Source organism: Falco peregrinus, chromosome 2, assembly GCF_023634155.1.
Source record: "Falco peregrinus isolate bFalPer1 chromosome 2, bFalPer1.pri, whole genome shotgun sequence".
NCBI lineage: Eukaryota > Metazoa > Chordata > Aves > Falconiformes > Falconidae > Falco > Falco peregrinus.
The window spans coordinates 112,845,574-112,864,394 of record NC_073722.1 but is presented as its reverse complement, the minus strand read 5'-3'; the positions used below and the strand labels follow the sequence as shown (position 1 = coordinate 112,864,394).

General features: G+C 48.6%; 1 long non-coding RNA gene across 7 annotated transcripts in view; it reads right to left on the bottom strand.

Annotated features, from left to right (window-relative positions):
- The window catches only part of LOC114010975 (uncharacterized), a 48,877-nt gene that overhangs the window by 13,248 nt on the left and 16,808 nt on the right, over positions 1–18,821 (bottom strand). For 2 of the 7 annotated variants that reach the window (XR_008745721.1, XR_008745720.1), the window contains 3 exons: positions 18,391–18,567; positions 17,383–17,631; positions 1,496–9,373 (listed from right to left, as the gene is read on the bottom strand). This is a non-coding gene — a long non-coding RNA (uncharacterized LOC114010975). The remainder of the gene's footprint in view (positions 1–1,495; positions 9,374–17,382; positions 17,632–18,390; positions 18,568–18,821) is intronic. The other 5 variants (XR_008745726.1, XR_008745723.1, XR_008745722.1 and 2 more) reach the window with 5 other exon arrangements.

The window sequence follows — 18,821 nt, the reverse complement described above, 5'->3', positions numbered from 1 at the left end:
GTGTGGGTTTGTGTATACATACATGCTATGTGAAAGCCAGCAAAGAGGTGTGTATGCATGCATTTGTCTCTGTACGTGAACTGACTATATATAACATAGAAGTAGCCATTATATATATAATTATAGCCAGAAAACTAAACCTGTAACTATATAAAATGTGTGTACATTCCTAGAACATTTAGAGGCATATATACACATTTATATAGACTTTTCTACAGCTATACACGTTACATATGCTGGTGAGTTGGTGTGTGTATCTCCTGCTAGTCCATGCTGGTTTATACTGGCACATCCCTCCCCGCTGGCTGGCGCGCTGCCCGAGGGGAGGGTGCCAGCAGCCCCCCCCCAGACTCCCCACCAGCAGCTCCGCTCCCACCCGGGCAGGTGAAGGGCACGCAGGGCAGTGGCTGCCCCCTGCCCAGTGCTGCAGCGGGCTTTGGCAGCTCCCCCAGACCCCAGCCACCAGCATCCTTGTCCCCACGCCGTGACAGTGGTGGGACCGTCACCGTGCCACACCGGGAGCCCCCCCTGTCCGGCTGTGGCAGCAGGCTGCCAGAACCACTTATCCCTGCAGCACGACTGCAGTCTCTGGCCTCGTTAATGCCATCCTGCTTGAGAAGCTTCATATGCTGAGTCACTCCTTTCTGTGTAAATATCATGGTAAAAAGACGTGACATTTCCTGGGCCATTCTTCTGTATTAATAAGATTCCAAGTACAGGGTGACCTTTTCACAAAGGATTTGTAAATGCCAAAAACTGCATAAAAATCTCTCTTTCTCAGGCAGACAGAGGCGTCATAACTTTGCATTTATTTCTTAAATGGTGTTTTCCTGCCTTTCCACTTTGGTTTTTATCCTTTCTTTCCACTGAACGGATGTAATGAAACCTGTACCTTCAATAATGACCACAAAAGAGAATGAGAAAAAATCCAGCTTTGAAATAACTGCCCACCCAGGGAATCATTTTGCTGTGAAGCTGGATGAATTAAAACAAAGGAGAAGGGGATGGTGCCCGGGCAGGGGGGGCCTGAGTCCAGCCAGCCACTGCCCACCCTTCGGTGGGCACCGGCAGCGCCTTGGCCGGGAGAGGGGCCGCAGGCATCACCCTGTGCAGTGGCACCCACCTTCCCGTTTGTCTCCAGCTTTGTGCGGGCAGGACTACGCCGCTCATGCCTGCAAGAGGGTAGAGTTGGCTGGGATATGTGGGAGGGCTGGATGCAGTGTGCAGTAATGTATAATGAGGGCATATACTGTCTCTTACCACTGAACCATGCACACACACAGAGAACAGAAAAGTCAGCACAAAATAACTACCTGCTGCTTTTGTATCGCATTGCATTTGGGCTATTTCAGTCATTCCTGCCTTTACAGCGTGCTTTGTTAATCTCTCTACGTGTATTTCCAGTAGGCCATAGCAGAGCGACTTATGTCTACTTTAAAAAAAATTAAAAAAAAAAAAAAAAAAAAAAGCATCAAAGGAAAAGATTTGTAATTACCAGTGAATAACTGAGGCTTCATGCAAGAGGAGGAAGCCGGTGCCCGTTCCCTGCCACGTCGGTCCGTGCTCAGGCTGTGCAGGTACCAGGGATGCGGGGCCTGCATGCCGATGCTTGGCCGTCGCCTTCACAGGCTGCTGAGCGGCTGGCAGCCCTCGCACCGGCCACGGGACTGGCCTTGTCCTGAGCCAGCCCCAGAATCTGTACAGCACTGCCCCCCAGATGTCACACCTGCGTGAAATAATTTCTGTTATTCGCAGAGAAACACAGAAACTGTTCCACAATCCCTGTTCTGTCGAAGGCAGATTGCAGGGCACGGACCTTCCCCGACCTCCCTGGCCAACCTTCAAGTGAGCTTTGAGTCAGCCTGAGAAGTGCATGAAGCTGGAGGATGGGGGAAGGACCCACACTGCTATTTCTTTTTACAGGTTAAAGACCTTCCAGTCGAGTGTGCACACCAGGCAGGTAGAAGCCACGCTGGGTATCCTGCACTTGCCCTGTCTGCCACGCTGGGTGTCCTGCACTCGCCCTGTCTGTCCAGTCACTAGTGGCGTGGCAGGAGCCACCCAAGCCAAAGCTGCAGCATGAAGGGTTGTCGCTGCTGTCACATTTGTGTCGGGGTAGTAGCTGGCCAAGCCAAATCCATTATCAAAGAGGCGATGCCCGTTTCACTGCCTCCTCCTTGCTCACCGGCCCACACCAACAGGGATGGCTGTGATGACACTACCTTAATTAACACATCATCTAAGTAGGCTCTCCTGCCTTTTTGGTTCAATGCCATGGCCACTTTCTCTGTCCTTTGACCTGCTGCTGCATATCTCATTTCATCAGGACATCACCAAGCTCTAACACAATTTAATTCAGCCTCCCTTCTCCCTGTTGCAACAGCCCAAAGACTTCACTTGTTACTGGCGTGGGCTCAAGCTTTTCACAAGCAACAGCTTAAAAAGGGAAAAATTGAGGCTGGATCTGACTCAAATGCAAGTTTTATATTTTAATGTTTTGTCACCTCAAAATATCATCCTCCTTTTAATTTCCTGACTGATTCTTGTGCCCAGCTCACCAAATGCTAATACCCTCCCCACGATTCGCACTCAGATTTCTCCCAAGTTTTTTTTTTCACTTTCACTGCCACTTCAATGAGAAGTATACGATCAGAAGGAGCAGGAGCAACAAACTGTACGTTGGTATCTAACGTGTCACCTCGAATAATGAGGACATATAGGAGAACAGGAAAAATTTCCATAGCTGAATAAGAATCACCAGGTATATACATGAACCCAGCAAAGAATTATCTCTAATGTAGTGGTAAATTATCTGGAGTCTGGCCAGATGCCTGCATTTCTCAGTTGTCTGAACTCTTCCAGGTTCTTCAGTCAAGGCCACTGAAATCTGAATAGTTGCTTGGTAGACTTACCATGTAATGATGCTTGGCAGGTTTAATTTTTTCTTAAAAGCTCCATATTATGGCAAAAGAAACAGTATACAGTGGTGACACAAGTTAATTGCACAGTTATCAGGCAATAAAATGGTTCTACTGGTTGCTTTTGAAAGGTGCTAAGGGCATTTTCAACCTCACAACAGTCCAGCAGCAGCCGGTCCCTGCACTGCTCACAGCTCTGCGAGCGCTGATTCCTTAGGATCCACAACAACACTCTGAGGCTGGACCCATAACCCCTCCGCACCAAGAGGACAGCCAGGCAGGGGCAGAACATCTGCTGGCCCTGGGGGACGGGCTCTCACTGCAGCCTGCCTCAGGCAAGCCTGGTGCTGACCCCAGAGGTGACAGCGGCAGACCAGGATCAGTGGCACGGTCTGGTCTCCCCAAAGCTGTCTGAAGCACACCCCTCCAGGCAGGCAGCTGCTGCCGCGGGCTTACGGCATGGGAAGGCGTTAAGCAGAGCAGCTTCCACATCTGGACAGAAGTTCAAGGTTTCCTGTACCGGCAGCAGGAAGAGGACTGGGGGCACTGAACATTCACAACACATCTTCAAAAATATTCAGCAACTTAGGGAGGCAAGTTGGTGTGTCTGGGCAAGCTGGGCACAGCAGCATGCGGCCCCTCAAGAGCCCTCCGAGGGCTGAAGCACCTCTGGGTGCCATCCCGGGGCACAGGACCCACACTTTCCCGGGGCGGCTCCTTCTCTGCTGTTTGTTTCCAACTGTTCCATCGCAATCTGGGTTTCCTTTCTGCAGCACAAGACTTGTTCAGTTCACACTGACTAATGAGAGTAATTGGTCCCTGTCCTCTTTATTATGTCCCTCTAAGTATTTGTAAAGAGTTATCATGGCTCCCTCCAGTCCTCTTTTCTCTTCACTTAAAGATTCCTGATTCATTTTAATTTGTCCTCCCTGACCCTCCCTCCCATTCCCACTTTATACATCAAATAGCTGAGCCTAATTACTTTGCAGACATATCACATTAGGATGAGAAAATTAAGGAGGGGACAGCAAAGCGTGCTGAAAAAACAATTGTCTGAATTCCCAACAGACTAAAACCTTTTGCCATGGGTGACCTGCAGCTCAGGTTAAGCAGCGCGGATTTGGGTGCAGGAGCCCTGCAGTGGTTTCCGCACCTTTAACAGATCCCACCACGCCAGCCCGTGAAGCCACACCGGGCATCGCCACGCTGCACCACACTGCGCCAGGACGTGCAGCGCCAGGGAGATCCAGAGACATGGGCAGAGGCGCAGCATCCCCTCCTGCACTCTGTAACATTAAGACAGGGGTTAATTTGGATTAACAAAGTGGAAATGTCAAGCTTCATTTATATTCTGGCACCCAATGTTAATTACCTTTCCCTTTTTTTAGCAGCCATTCTTGTGTTCTGTTTCTTCACTTAAAGCTGATAATAAGCTGTCCATCTAGATAACCATTCTGCTGACACAAATCATGATGGATATGAAAAGCAATAAAAAGCAAATCTAATGAGACACTGCTCAGAATGAGAGAAAAAAAATTGAACCACATTCTCTAATCATCAATGTGCAAAGCCAACTGGAATAAATTTGTTTCAAGGAGGCCTTATTTCTATTTAAATGTAAAATACACTGAAATGTTTTAAGAACCATGGAAAACTATGGATTTCTGATTAAGTATTAGCCTTGTAATCCCAGCCAAAAAACCACCCCAACCAACAAACAAATCCAACTCCCCTGCCCCAACATCACAAAGATGCCAATGGCTTCTCCAGTTTAGATTTTCCAGAGTGAACTGCAGAAAACTGTAGGTACAATAAGATCACTGAAAACGTTACTCACTTATTTGCTCTGGAAGACAAGGACTCATAAACTTGCCAGCATCTTCATAAACACTGGTAGGAAAAGCCTAAATCTGACCTGATGCTGTTATAAATAAGAGTATCATTGCATAAAATCTGTAAGAGAGCATAAGCAGCTTGAAAGGTTTTAGTCCTTTGCTCTTCCTCTGAAAACAAACAAACAAAAACTAAAAAGCTTTTCAACCAGAAGCAAAGCAAGAAGAGGAAGAGGAAACATCACTGTCACCCACACATGGCCTCAAGCAGATCCTGAACCCCCAAAATATGCAAAATGGAAAGCTCATCCCCTTCCCTTCCTCAGGTGGGGCACAGGACCCAGCTCCATGGTGTGGAAGAGGTCACCAGAGCAGTGGAGCAGCTGCTCCGGGACACGGCACCACGTCTGTTTGGGCAAGACTCGCAAACAGCTTGGAGCAGACACTGGGGAAAGCTCTTAAAGGTTGTGTGGTTGGAGACCTGAAATTATCCCACCTCTGTTGTTGGGCTGACATCCACGTCGTCATACACACCCTGGGGGCAGCCAGCGTCCTGAGGGCATCATCCCTTCAGCTCCAGTGCCTGAAGCTCAGCACGGATAAGAAGCTGGGGAATCAGGAAGGGAGGCATCGAGCAGTCCCGGGGAACACGGCAGCTCTCATGCTTCTTCAAGGTACAACTCGTAAGAAGGTTAAACCACTCCCAGTTTACTCCGTGAGCCCAGACTTGACAGTTATTTTCTCTTCCGACTGCCACAGGATACAGTACTGCATCTCTTTGCACTGGTCAGTCAGATCATCTCCAGCCTTGCAGAAGAAAGAAAAGGGCTGGAAGAGGGACATTGTGCCTCAGTTCCCTGGCAAGCCTGTGGTTCTGTGCGCCCTTGTGAGAGGCAGCAGTGCCCGCTGAACTCGGCAGTCATTGCAGTTTTCCCCTGTGCTCAAGCAGCAGCTCCGACACCTGCCAGACCCTGCAGCAAGCGGGGTGTTAAAAACGCCCCAGCCAGCCAGCCCGCCCCATCTGGAACACTCCGGGTTTCATTCTGATGAACTAGCCATGAACCTTTTTCTTCTTACCTATGCAGAATCAGCTTCTAAGGCAATATTTTTCCTCTCCTCCCTTTCGCCCCCCCTATAGTCATATTTTCCCACATTTTACTTTCAAGCTGTATCTCTAATTGCACCCGTTGCAGAGTAAAATGTAATGGCTGGCTATAACACCCAGCTCCATTGTAATGATCCAAATGTTTCAGAGCAATATTCCAAATGCTGTCATTCTGAAGTGAGCTCTGTATCGAGAAAATTATGAAATTTAGAGTAATAATGCCAATCTTTGAGAACAAAGAGTCAATTATACAGCTCAAGGGTACCCAAAAACAAATCAAGGTGCCAAACTGCGTGCTATTTGCTTCTTCCCCTTCTCCCTGCCACTCCAGCACAGCATATCTCAAAGCAGTTTCAAAGTACTTGTCACCCCTTTCAGGGGGATCACCCCCTGCCCTGCAGTGTCTCATCCCTGTCTGCTCCATTGTCAGTGCTGTTTGCAATGTGCCGTCACTGCAAGCTGCTGGGGTTCATTCATGTTATTGCTCTCCACCACACACTGTTGGGGATCAGGGTGTACAACTACTGAGGTCAAATCTGCACAGGAGAATACAATCAATTAGCTCCTAGACATGGGCTCAGCTCACATACAGGGCTGGAGCTGAGCAGAGGAGCTGCTGGCAGCAAACAGCTAGTGGCTTCAGTCCCGGAAACACGGCACCCCTCTTCCCTGAGCTCCAGCTGCTGCGGGCTTCTCACCAGCTACTGCACATTCTTCACAAATACAGGTAAACTGCTATACACATAACAGTTCAGAACACCCCTTCTATCAGACGGAGAAGTCTCCTCTAGCAGCACCCCAGGATGCTGAAACATGAGGAAGCCAAAACAACCTCCAGCCCCATCCACACTCTTTGCCCTGGGAAAGCTCCACAGAGACCACATGCTGCTGCTTTACCTTCGCTAGTTCTGCATCACCGTCTAGTAAACACAACATCTCAGTGAACCAGTTCCTCCTGCCACAAACGTGACATTAGCCTCAAAATCCCAAGACTTCACAACAGAAATTCACTTGAGGGTCTTTTTTTACCTTCTGGATAGATTTCAGAACATAGCCAGAGCTCATCCCACCACCTTAATGCACTGATAAAGTAACTAAGAAAAAAACCAGACTCCCAGCCCCATGCCTTCAGAAAGTTGAGGCACTAATAAGCATCAGATGTTGTAGAAACCTGCAGTGAGATTTTGGGTAAGTGGTGTGAAGAAGGTGAGACTACTAACGTCTGTTCCTTATGCTCAGTACAACGGGAAAGGGGAACCCAGCTGAATCATCAGGCACTGTGTGATTAAACTCTGAGACGTATGGCAGCCAGAAGGATAAGTGGGTTCAAAAAGGGATTCAATTAATTCAGAGGAGAAACCTGTCTGTAGCTTTTAAGCCCCTTGGTCCCAATGCAACTTCTGGCTCAGGAATTATCTAATCTGCTAATTACTAGAAACTGGGAGACTTGTTTGTAGGCATGGATCACTTGGTGTTTTTCCAGATTCTGCTGGAGGCAGGGTACTGGCTAGATGATTTTGGATGCTCCAATGTACCTACTCTTTTGTTTGGGTCTTTAAAAATCATCTTACCAGACACTCCGTGGTGCTCACAGCCTCCAGCATCCCTCTTCCCTGCGGTGGCATTCATGATGAACCGAGGGCCATGAGCTCACCTGCCAGCAAAGCCCTCAAAGCCAGGGTCTGCACAGTGAGGCGTTCAGCCACAGGGGTTTATGGATCAGTTACTGTCACTCTCGAAATCGCCACAGCACGGCGAGTGCTGTGATCAATGCACAAACGGCAGCGAGGTCAGTTCAGCCTGCCAGCCCAGCAGGAGTATTAGTCACAGTTTTCAGCCCTGTTACAGGATCACAGTAACACCCACCCCCACACGCAGCCTCACCAGGACTCTGCACAGCCTCACCCCTCTGGAAACATTGCCTGCAAGCAGCTCACCTTCACAGGTCCTGGGCTCTGATCACACCAAGCCATCCTTCCCACAGGCAGACATCTCACTCCCATAACACCGTTTCACTATGCCTGCAAGCCCGAGGCTCTGAGGAGCAGCACATGCTGGAGAGGAGCAGCAGCAGATCGGAGATGCTCCAGGATCTTCCAAGGGCAAGCCTGAGACCTTGCTTGCATGTCTAACACCACCAGTGAACGACAAGGATAATCCCCTCCTGGATGCAATGGCCGGTAATTCCCCTGGGGGTCTGGACCACAACTAGATGCTCAGTGTGCCCCACTTCAAGTGGGAGAATTCATGGTTACCAGTAAAAAGCACCCCACAGTCTGGGCCCCTAGTCCCACATAGACACCAGTGCTATTCCAGCCTCAAAGCAAACCCCTGAAACCACAATCTCCTGTAAAAAACAGAGACATTCATGCTATAGCTATTTTTAAAGCCACTCCTGAACTGCAGCCTGCCTACTGGCACGGCGTGCCTGCATCTCCCCAGGGGATATCCCTGCTCTCATGGGGTCTGCTCCTTATCCCCGTGCCACCTCAGCCTTGCCCCTGGCAGCTATCCTGTCAAACATACCAGCATCGTTTTGTGTTTCCACTGTCTTATTCAGCTGCCCTTTTGGTTTTTGAAAGCTCTTTTCCCCCTTCATCTTTCTTAAATTATTTAGTTGATAGTTTATTATTGCAATAAAGTAATTGCATTGGCATAGGATGAACGTTAACATTTGCAATGTGGGTTGAGAAAAAAATCACCATCTTTAAGCCTCCACATGGAAAATAAAAAGTTCCCCCTGCAACAGAAATCACTGCTTCTCCTTCAGGTCTTTTGAACTTGAATGCCTTCACTGCAAACAACACTAACAAACAAAAACATTTTTTTCCCCCAACAGACACCCAGTCCTTGTGATTTCAGATGTGTTTTTGTTTCCTTGTTTTATCTGCATGAACAGTTTGAATGGTTTTATAATTTGCCTGTGCTTCCATTTTATTATATCTGCCTTCCATCTGTTATTTTTACGGTTTATGTTACCATTCTCCTCTCACTAATGCCAGCGGCTCTATGGTAAAACCAATGTCGCATCCTAGAAACTTATCACCTCACTTGAAAAATACATCTTGTGTATGATGGCATAAGAACTGCCTGGAGAAGAAGGAATGGACCTTTTATTAATGGTTTTCTTGTAGGAAGAGCCCACACAATAGTTGTACTCAGTGCAAATACACCTCTTCTTACTGCACTTTGCAAAAGTCCTACTGAACAATAGAGAGCCTGTTCACCAAATATAAAGAAAAACCCAATTACACAGGAGTGTTTCTCCTTTAGCTAAGGGATGACAGCGCTTTCGGCATTTTTAGAGAGTAAACGCTTCACGTGGAGGGAAGAACTCACCTTGCACAGCAGCCTGGGCACTGCACTCCGAGCGCAGCAGGACCAGGAAGACTCGAGAGTCACCAGCTCCTTCCCAGGCGCCGTGCTGGGCCACGCACAGACTTGGGCTCACCCCGACGGGCAACGATGCACCTGAGCAGGGAGCCGGGCCTGAGGGATGCTCCGTGATCTATCCAAGGCTGCAGAAAAGAGGGAAAAACGAAAATCCATCCCTTGGACCCCCAGCCTGGGCTTTAGTGACTAGTGCCCACAGCTCTCCATCACTCTCAAACAATTACAAGTCACTCGGTCACTATACCGTAACAGTCATCCTCACTTCTAAGGATTTCAGTGGGTTGTTGGCCAGGGATCTTTCAACAAAACACTTTTTAATCAGTGTCACTTCACTGAAGGTCTCAGGACACGACCCACTGGGTCATCCTGGCAGGTGTCTTGGGTCTGCCGAGCCTGAGCAAGGGACGTGGCAGCCCAGCGGTCCAGCCAGCGCTGCCACAGCAGGACACGCACACCAGTGCCGCCTGAGCATCAGGCGCGAGAGTCCGTAAACATACACAAGAAATACAGATCCCCTTAATATTGTCTCCAATACTGAATTCTCAGCCTCAGATAGACAACAGCTGAGTCCCGCATGTGCCGCAGTCTTAGGCCAGTTAAAATTTTCACTTATTTGTGGCAACACACAGGTTTTTCCTCCTTGTTTTATAATTTTCCAAGCACAAGTATAATTGGCTCTGGCCTGCTACCAAGAGGTTTATTAGAGTGGCAAGGGATGAAACTAATGATTGTTAAGAAGATCTAATTCCAAGGATACCGAGTTGTTCATTACACATTTATGGCTACTAACCAGCAGTGCTCAAATAAAGGCCTGTGGATTTGTTTACCTTGCCAAGGCACTAAGATGCATCTAGTCACAAGAATTCAAAGGTTGAAGCAGAAATCAATACAGAGCTACTAAACACCCTACTGCGCAGCTGGAAGAAACTAATTTGATGACGAACCTATGAGTCCAATAAAAATGTGCATAATTTAAAATGTAGTAAAAACATAAGTTGCTAAGGCGTCAATATTTAAACACCATCCCCTGCAGTGTCACCTCTGATTTTGTGGGAAGAGCAGATATTGTTGCATACGAAGGTGACAAAGACGCAAAGATGCAAGAATTGCCCAAAATACTTCCTGGGCCAAATTCCTGACATGGATTTGAATAAAACCATCTCAGGGATAAATTTGGCCCTAGGTGTTCTCCCTCTCATTGCCAAGAACTACCGCGAAATGGGTTTCTAGTCTCCATGCAGGAGGTGAAAGCCAGACGCGCTCGGTCAGCGAGAGCTGGCCTGGGTAGCTCTCGTGCTGCTGGATGATGAGGTAGGACTGTCCCGAGGCAGGTCTCCCCATCATCCAGCTGCAGAGCCTGGCCAGAAGAATCAGGTTTTAATACAGTCACTGGCCTGCCCGCCGGAACGTACCTTCTTCTGTAGGATTCTTACCCGGAGCCTAAGGGTGAGGGATGCTCCAACCCCTTCAAGTAAACAAGTCACTACAAATACAATTGGAGCTGACTCACAAGTGACTCAAAAACTTGTAAGCCCTGATGATGATCAGCGTGTGCATCCAGCTCAAACACAGCCTGACAGGATCGGGGGCTGCTGGAGAGAATGAGTTTTCAGCTACCGATCCTAAATCATTTATCATTTGCTTTCCAGCATCGCTTCATGCCAAGTGCTCCAAAACACCAAGATTATTGGACAGTGCAAAAGAAAATCTTCTGCACGGTCACACCAGGAGACAGATGTTATTGCTGAGGAATGTTTGGGGACAGCGTGACCTTGAGCACAGGCAGAACTCCCCCCTGTAATTTGGGGTGAGGGAGGCACGTCTGCTTCTGAGGAGACCTGTTTGCAAAGGACAGAGCTCCATAGCTTGCAGAGGACTAAGGCTTAAAACCGCCAGCTCCAAAGAAACCAGCCACGGAAGGCACGCACTTGGCAGCGCCCCCGAGACAGCTCTCTTCCCCGTCCTCCCCCAGGACCCTCCAAACCAAGTAACAAAGCTCCCAGGCAAGCAGCAGTGAGAGAAACCTCACTGAGGACCAGCCCCACGGCAGCGAGTTCTCCGCTCCCAGCCCACCAGTGCTCCTGGGCCAAAGCACTCACACGCTAAGCAACTGTGCTACTGGCTAATTTGCACTTTAACTAGCTTACTGTTAAAGAGATCCTTGCATTAGTTAATCCAGAGGCCATCTGCTGAGGATGATGCATTTATTACCAAGAATCTACCTATCTGCATTGTACTAGGCATGCACATGGTGAATCTCAATCATTTTAACTTAGACACTCTATTATACATACCATGAAATTTAACAAGGTATGTCCTATATGGGGCTGTAACATTGCAGCTGTGTGGACTAATTAGATAACACTCATTATTGTTCATTCAATTTGCGTTTGCAGATGCAGGGAGCTGAGTGCTGACTGCTCTCAAGGCTCTGATTGATTGCTCCCACTTTGCATTCATTAGGAAGGTGGCCTCAGCACAGTAGTTTTACAACATGTGTTTGCTACCACTTAACTGGATGTGCCAGTCAAATGCCTTGAACTGTGTGTCTTGATTAACAATATTTTGCAAATATGGCGCAGTCTATTTTAGCAGCATGACAGGCGGATTGTGGAGCCCGGCAAACACCACTCCCTGCAAAACCTTCCCCTTCCCGCACGCAGAGCAGGAAGAAATACAGCTGTGACAGTAAGGGCTGATGACAGCTCGCCAATACATCAGGTTCATAGGTGGCAGTGTCCATTGCTCATCTCCTCCAGTCAGACACGGCTTACAGAAATAAACGGGCCTGTCAGAGGGTCTGACTTTGTCAGACAAATAGAAAGCCCATAAAACTAGGGCAAATACAGTTCACATTGACCCCTGCATTTTTTCCCTAATGTCCCTTTGCAGCTACAGACTGGGGTTTGCCCTGGTTTGTCTCGCCTCCCTCTCCGCATCACCCTGCCCAGTGCCAGGCAGCTGCCCTGGGCCAATCGGTGGGTTCAGGGGCTCATGCTCTCACCCGGCTTTCTGCAACAGCAAGCCACAGCCCAGCCGTGCCTGGTGGTCCCAGCCCAGGGACCCCAGGCTCCCCTGGCCTCAGGGTCTCCCACTCCTTGCCGCTGGCCACGCAGAGGGACGGCCGGGCTGTGCAGCGCTGCGGGGAGAGGCACAGTGTGAGTGCACCCAGGAGCTCCAGCCCTTCCCAAATGAGGCTTTTCTTCAGATTGTGCTTTAAATCAGCCAGGCAATCACAACCTATTAGGAAATCGTATGTTCCCATAGGGCTGAGACTGAAATGATGCCCGTCTGTAAATTACTCAGATTAGATTACATCTTGGCAAAGCCCATGGTCAAAATAATAAAGAAACAACGCAAAAGGCAACTGATATTCGTGAAAAATAAGTATTGTCAGACTAACTCCGTGGCCTGGTTGGAAAGCAGAGCGGGCAGCCAGACCGAAGCATCTCTGAATGCTGATTCCAGCCAAGGCATCGACCTTGAGTCCTGCAGCAATGCTGGAGGCTACACCAGCCTGCGTCCTGGCGTTACGGGCAGCAAGGACACTGGTGTGCCCCCCAGCTCTTCTGGGAGGTTGTGGTGGAGGTGCCCCAGAGCTTCCCGGGCACGGGGTATCGCTGACTGTGCATCGATCGAAGCTCTTACAGCTCTGCATGTCAACCAGCCCCGCGGTGCTGCACGGGGAATGCCAAAACAGCCTCAGCTCAATCCGCTATTAGCCCTCAACTCTTCCTAAAAACATTTGCTCCAGCTTCACTGACATTAATATCGTGAATAAAATTAATTGGTTCAGAAGCGTTTCCCGCAGTCTGGGGGATGTGGGTACCTGCACATGTCCATGGCTGCTCATCAACGGCTGATGCTCAGCCCCACTGGGTGATCGTCCAGCACTGGGCGTTAGGACCATCACAGCCCTCTCCCTCATCAGGCAAGCGACCTGCTAAAGACACGGGCTGGGATTCACCCATCCTGCTTTCGCTACCCCACGTGAAGCTGCGGGCCTCTGCAACAGAAGCCAGTGGTGACCGGCACCCCAGGCCACCCAGACGTGGTCCTGCCTGCAGGGATGCTGCCCCTGGCGCCTTCCGCACACAGAAGACTCGCAGTCTGAGCTGGTCCAGTGGATGCTGCTGGTGGGAACAAGCCATGCCCAGGAGACACGTGGACAGCAGGACAGCAGCTGGCTGCCCAAGCTTTGAAGATACACATCACATTAACATCTTCCCACATGCTCCCTGTAACCAAGGGCTTTATTCCAAGGGGTGCTGTTGGCTGCAAAGGCAAGCCAGGTGAAAGGGTTCCCACCTTTCAACCACATCCCCCTCCCTGCGCATGCTCTCCCACAGGGCACACTGAGCCAGGGAACGGGGGCCACACTGCATGCAGCCCCCCCGGCAGCGCTGGCCTTGGCAGCTGTCAGCAAGCATCGTCCATCGGCACCTGCAAAGTCAGGAGCAACCCTCACCCTGTGGCAGCTCTAACTGAGAATGCCAGGCACAAGCACAACGCAAAAGGCTCAGAAAGTTCCTTCCCCAAAGCATCACCACCACAGAAATAAATAAAAAGCATGAAGTTGGAGCAAGGCGAGACAGTGCTATTTGCTCAGAGCAAGTCAGAAGGTCGGAAGGTGGATCCCACCACTACCCACACCATGTGAGCATCAGAGCACACTCACCCCTGCAGAACAACTCCTCTGCCAGCTCTAAAATTTAAGCCTTGCCTCAGCCCAAGTATTAACAACCTGCTTAGTCAGTCAGACTTCCCTACCCCCGGGGCCTCATGTTATATTTTTCACAATACTGTAAAACAAAACCCGGGAAAATAGCTTTTCCTCGCAATAGTGCAGTCTCCACCGAAGAGGAGAGCCACAGCTCCTGCTCGGCGCTGTCACTGCTACGGCCGGTCTATAAAGCAGCTACGAGTCACAGTCTGATGGACATGAAGCTTGGCCAGAACAGAGAGGGAGAAGAAGGGACCCTTGCTGGTGGCCCAACGGGGCAGCCGGGAAGCTTCAGCCCTCTGAAACAGACTGGGAGCTCACCAGCACAGGTGGATGGACTCGGGGCCAGAGGCATCCACCCTGGGCTAAAAAGAAAGGCTTTCATTTTGGGGCCATTTCTGGGAGAAAGACGTATTAAGAACAAATAAATCTGCCCAGGGTCCCAAGGAGAGGCTCTCAGCTGCAGCTCTGCAGAGGCATCAGGGGCCTGGACACCCCGACCCACCAGTGCGCCGGGGTGGAGATGCACATGCCACTGTGGAGAAGGACTGGCTGTCCACGAGAGGATGCTGGGTTCGCAGGGGGATCTCTACTGGCACATCCCCCGTGACGTTTTACACCCTGCTTCCTAGTCAGGGCAAGTGCACTGTAATGGCAAGACGATGCCACTCAGAGCTGAACTGATTTCAGGGGATTTTTTTTTTCATTAAACTCAGTGTTGCTAGGCTGCTAACACAAGGCAGCTCTGCTGCCATCGTGTTAGGCAGATGAACTGTCGCTTCAGCTCATTTCAGTGTCAAACACTGTCACTTTTTTCCTTTTTGCATATGCAATACTCACTGGATAGTTCAGGTCTATGCACAACATATTTATTCACCAGTAATCGTTTCATTTCTGCAAAGGAAATATGTTCCACTATTCCTGCAGCTGACAGTCTCTGGCATAAGTTGGAAGCTGAGGCTCCAAAAGGAGGGAGAATATGTTTATGGGATGAACCACAGCTGTTTGCAGTATTCCTTTGCCCTAGCAATTATTTTAATAGGAAGAATTCCTGGAGGGTTATTTGGCTTCTGCATAGCATTTGCTGTGTTCACAGTCACTAGCTAGGGTATCAGACGAGTGAACCTCTAAAGACATTTCTGTTCTTGTAAAGCATTTTTTAAAAAGGATGAGGGTTCAATTCTGCAGCCTACTCACACACCAGAAAATACTTGCTCCCACGGGTAGCACAAGAAATGGTGGGAAAACTGCTACATTTACATAATCTGCATTATTCTAACTAGCATCGCTGAGCTGCCCCAGACCTCCCCCCGAGGTATAAGAAAGGATCGCTACCCAACTTAAAGATGCAGAGCAAGGTCAGACACATTCCTACAGCAAAGGCGAATTATCTGGCTCCTTCAGATTTTGCCTGAGGGGAAAAAAGAGGTAGGACCCCTTGGACCTGTTCACATCACACTGTGATGTCTGCGCCTTTTTTGCATCGAGCTGTAGAGCAATTTCTGGAGCCAGGGTCTCGGTCAGGCTTGCTGCAGTGGTGCAACAGGGATTGTTCACTCCATTGCTGTATTTCAGTGATAAACTGGAGTCTATTTAAAATTCAGCAGCACCTTGTGAAGGTGTTGCTGCTTTGCCTCAGAAATAATCACTGTCAGTACAGTCCTCAGACAGCACTGCTCACTAAATAAAAAAAACAAATTCCTCACTGAAGGGGAAAGCTCCCCAGGTGCTAGCAATATTTTAGCCTGCTTGTCATCCAAGGGTTTCCAAGTACTTCAGAAGCATGAATTAAGTCCCATGACACGCCTGTAAGACAGAGGTTTAACATTTACTTAGCGGTGGGTAGCACTGGGGTCTGCAGGCTTGCAGAGTCCCTAGAACCTGGGGGGGTGGTGGCTCAGGCATCAGGAATCTCAGAGTATCTGTTGACACCCACACAAGAGAGAAGTTGTTCCCGATCACCTGCGAACCAGCCACTGCGGCTCCTGCCATGACCCAAGCACGAGGGCCGGGCTGGTGCTGGTGGCCTTGCAGAGGGAGCTCTGTTCCCAGGGCTGGGAGATGCTCCGCTGCCACAGCTCGGCACACCTCCCCTCCGCCAGCTCCAGCAACCGCGCTGGCTCTGGCTGCCTTCCCTGCTGCCCGGCCAAGTCTGCCAGCGGCAGTATTCCCCAGCCTGCACTGTTTTGATTAGGACTGGCAAATGTCCGTGTCCTTCAATGAAAGCATCTTGCACAGCCATTGTGATTTGTTTCAGGTGGCTTAATGAGAAAATGAGTAAATCCCTGCCCGGATTTTTACTTTCAAATCAGCTGTCCAAAGCATGAAATATTTGAATTCCTCATAGCTTTAAAATTTTATACTCCTTTTTCTATCTAGAAATGCACATGCTTTTTGTGCACAGGAAAGCTCTAGCAGTTCATCCCAACAACAGGGCTTTATTCACAAACCTATGAGCATCTAAGGCCGAATATTCCTTTGGAGGATTCATTTAACAGACCTGGCTACGGGTGAAATCAACGAGCGGCTGAGAGGCATTTACACAACGCAGCATCTTTCCCGGCTGAAGCCCCTGCGGCAACCAACACCGGGACGAGCCGCAGCCAAGCGGCCGTTCAGAAGGTGCGCTGGGGAGGGAGGGATGGAAATCCCCTTCCTCAAAGGATCAGCCTCCCCATTGGCTCCAGCTCAGGGCTGTCAATGGTAAACCATCAGCCTAATGCGGCAGCTGCCGGATACCCTCTGTGAAGTTTATTACTGTTGACATTTCAGTTAACAATGGGCCATTTTGAAGAGACTGTCGTCATCATTTCTACTAATTAACATGCTTCAGAGGTCCACCACTAGGCACAGAAATCAAATGACTCTTCTTACCCAAAAAATGCCCCTCCACCCTCCAGTAACAGAGCTGAGGAAGACAGACATTATTTCTTTGGCCACAGACCTTGCTGGGCAATCCCCAGGTTCAACCATCTGCAGAGAGAACCGCCTGCTTTTCCACTTAGCACAGAATCCATTTTGCAAAAGTCTAGTTCATTTGCACCCTGTGAAGAAAATCATCCACGCTCACCCCTCAAGAGACAGCATAAGAGACCATTTCACAACCATGTTCACAGCTTCACAGGAAGAAAGGGCACATTGCTAACAGAGAAAAGGCAATGAGAAAACAAACTCGGAAAAGACTTTACCCTGAAACGTGATGTTTAGCTCACCATGAAATGGAAGAAGATGCAAACACACCCAAGCCTGTGATTATAAATTCCGGGTCACAGTCTGGATGTTCCTAAAAATAATGACTCCTGCATGTCATGTTCAAAGAAACATAAGCATCCGACAAGAATTAGATTATTTACTCTTCACAGGCCTTGAACATCTGAGCCCTTATGATCACAATTAACATAAAATTCTCACCTCAAGTCCAAATCCATTTTTGGATAAAGGCTGCATCAGGCTTTCAACTGCACTTCACCTTGCCAGAAGTACTTGCTTGGGAGGATTTGCACGTGGCATCCAGGCTCAGAGGCTCACGGGTTTAGCATTCTCGGTGCTAAGGAATGGCTGAGGAGCAATGCTGTCTGCCAGAGCTGCGTAGTTTAACCAAAGCAGTGGAAAGATCAGCATGGAGACCCAGATCCGCCCAGGTGTACAGACATGTCGTTTCTAGTTGAAAGCAATAGAAATCAGTGGCCTAAATGAAAGTTAAATGTTTTAATGCTTCTGTGGAAAAAGACACAAGAGAGAAAATCATGAGTAAATAACATCTGCCAAATTATGTTTCAGAAAGTTGGCCAGAAAAAAGGAAAACCTAACAAATATCCTCTAATTCACAAAGGGGAAAACGTAACAGTTTGCTATCACCAAAAAATGCCTCTCACATAGCGAAATGCCATCTTTTATCTAGATATTTAGATGAGAAGTTCAGTGATTTTTGTCAGTGCCATCAATTTCTCTGGAGAGAATATTAGCACGCTGCTACAGACAGAACATCAATAACAGGGGAGATAAACTCTTCTGAAGCGTTAATTTTCTCAGTGTTGTGGAATCTAACTTATGCATCATCACTATACATGAGTGAGGGATAATGTGAGCAGGCACTGTAAACACCGTGCTACAAATAAAACAATATAATTCAAGTGGAATCTGCTTCTGAAAGAGATTTCCATTTGGTAACAGAGATGGGCTTTCAACAGTTTGCAATAACAACATTGCAGCCCGACACAGTTCCTTGCTGGCGGTATCTGCCTTTTTCACAGTTTTGCAATAAAACCAAATGAAAATAAAGGCCAGATCTTCTAGGTATGAATGAGCACAGCCCTACGAATCCAGCAATCTAGTAATCACGGGAAAAGGAAAGGCAGGAGCAAATACGGGGAAAGTAAATGTCAATTAGTTATTAAGGGTAGTTACATGCAAACTCACCCTTAGTCGTGTTGAACACAATACCATGTGGAAAGGTAATTTTCCTCTGCATTTCCAGTGCAGGCTTGATTTTGATCTGCAGTCTGGATGACCCAATCATTTGGACGTTGTGAATATTTAATACCCACTTAATTGCTTCAGTGGCAAGCAGTTTCCTCTTACTGCGCTTTCTTCACCCTGTAATGAGGTTAAAGGCAGCAAAAGGACCTCCAAGATCACCCAGCCTGCATGCCTGTGACTGTAGGACACTGGCTCCTTGTTGGGATCACACAACTGGAGATCTGGCTCCCTAAGGAGAACTGTGAAAGAGAGTGAGCAACTCTTTTCTTTTTATCTGCCCTCCCACACATTTACTGTATCCAGGACACTGCTAGATCTAGGCAAATACTGCAAACGATTATGCACAAACATTCCTTGGAGTTTTTTTAATT